Source organism: Aplysia californica, unplaced genomic scaffold (assembly GCF_000002075.1).
Source record: "Aplysia californica isolate F4 #8 unplaced genomic scaffold, AplCal3.0 scaffold00019, whole genome shotgun sequence".
NCBI lineage: Eukaryota > Metazoa > Mollusca > Gastropoda > Aplysiida > Aplysiidae > Aplysia > Aplysia californica.
In genome coordinates, this window is record NW_004797289.1 from 1,980,664 (window position 1) to 1,982,941 (window position 2,278).

The window sequence follows — 2,278 nt, forward strand, 5'->3', positions numbered from 1 at the left end:
CACCACTACCACTACCACTACCACTACCACTACTACTACTACTACTACTACTACTACTACTACTACTACTACTACTACCAGCAATTACTACTGCTGTTGTTGTTGCAGCTCCTCCTCCTACTACACTACCTCTACCACCACCACTACCAGTACCACTACTACTACACCAATGGACTCTGGACTGACAACATGAGCAACAACAACAACCCATCCTATATATTGAAAGGTCAGCATAAAGCAAAAGGTCATTGTTTACAACACGGGGGACTCCCATCAATACACATGTACATCTGATCGATGGTTGTACCTGTAGTTGTTCTCTTTGAATTTGCATGATAACGAGATGGACAATTGTTTGTTACTGGTGTTGAGTCTCCTATTATTACAAAACTTCCCCGCGTAATGTATTGTTTGCACTGTGATGGCTCTGCTGACGAACGCAATACATGTACCGGGACCGGTACTTGCGATGTCGATCTTGTCATAGAAATTTATTGCTTACATACATGGCAATGTAAGTCAAGCTGCCAGTATATTATGATATGTAAATGTGTGGTTGGAAGGCACGTCTGGAAGTTCATACTTCTTTACTTTCCATCTGTTGTTTCTGTCTGTGTGTAGTAGATCTACCGTTTTCCCCTAGCACTATAATCAAGAGCTGTGCTGTATTGTGACAGTGTACTTCTTTTTGCCTTAAAAAAGCAACAGGAAACAAAATTAAACAATAGCATCCCATGTGTAATATATACGATGCAGTGTTATTTTCTAAATATAAACAAATAATCTGGAAAAAGATATGTGCAACTACTTTATATAATTTCCTTTTACTCGACACTTTAAACGTTTAAACTCTATAAATACGTTCTCTTATGGACCCGGGCTTGTGCAGTTGCGTTTATCCGGTACCCATTATACAATCGTGATGGCAGGCACCATTGCAGTCAATTCCATGTTTTCTGTCAAGTGAAAAAAAGCACATAAAAATCTTGTAGAGCCCTAATTTTACATCTTTTGTACTTTGTTAAATGATATTTCCATCTCCACCCTTTCCCCCTCTTCTCCCGTCTCCTCCTCCTCCTCCTCATCCTCATCCTCCACCTCCTCATCCCCATCCTCCTCCTCCTCCATATTATTTCCTCCTACCCACGCGTACTGCAACTGTTAGGTTATTGAACTTCTAAAACTGTGTGTTTTGACTTCTGCTTCTATCTCACCCAGAAACCTTTGGAAATAAGCACAATGCTGCAAAAAGTCTAAATGACATATAAATTCAACGTTTCATTCCTTTCAAGTAAATCTCTCATTCCGATGTTATTCTACGAGAAGATACAAGCACTTCTGAGTATAGTCAAAACCCGTTTTAAACCGCTTACCTTAGTTGGGACGATTATGAAGTTGACAGTACAGCGGGGCTGGTGGTATAACGAGAAAGCACCGATTACTATCTTGACTAATGGTAGACTGGGAGACTTGTCTCATCAAGATCTGTTTTGCGAGTCTAGCAACCAATTACATGAGTACAGCTACAGCTATACTTAAATTCAATTGACAATTTCTGCTGGTGCAGAGGCTAGTCTATATTATGTCAAGGACCCCGTAGACGTATGTTTTTGGTTTTCGTTTTGTTTTGCTTTGTTTTGTATAGTTTTTCTGCCTTTTTAAAACATTAAATCTATATTCGTCAGTCCTCAGGTCACCGTAGACCTGTCATAAACTCGTCGGGGATATAACGGGACAAATCTACACTAGTTTAATAAGGACCGTACAACTTAGACCACTGGCGTAGGACGGTGTAAAGTAGCAAATACTATAGCAATATGTATTATATGTTTGTGTGGGGGTTTCTTTTTGTACTTTGGCAAACTCTTCGCTACCCTAGAATTACAACGTTCTATCTGTCCAGTACCCAGTTTTGAGAAACTTGACGTAAACAAATTGGACTTTCACAACATGATCAAACTTTCTCGAATGCAATTCTTAGAACATCTTGATAATGACTACGAATAGAACATTTGGTTTCTGACCTCGTAGTCCTAATAACTCAAAACGGTCCCCCAAAAAAGGCAGATTAGAATTTGTAATTTTAAGGTAGAGATCTGATTTGGGGATAAGCGGCGCTGGCGGTATAACAGGAGCGGTAGGCTATAACGAGGTTTGACTGTATTAGTACGCGTAATACATTATAAGCAAGGAGATTAAAAGTAATGGAGGATGCTCTGTGGGCGGCACCGCACGCCTGATAGGAGCCCTCTCTCGAGGCTGAACTGTGGTCTACCTG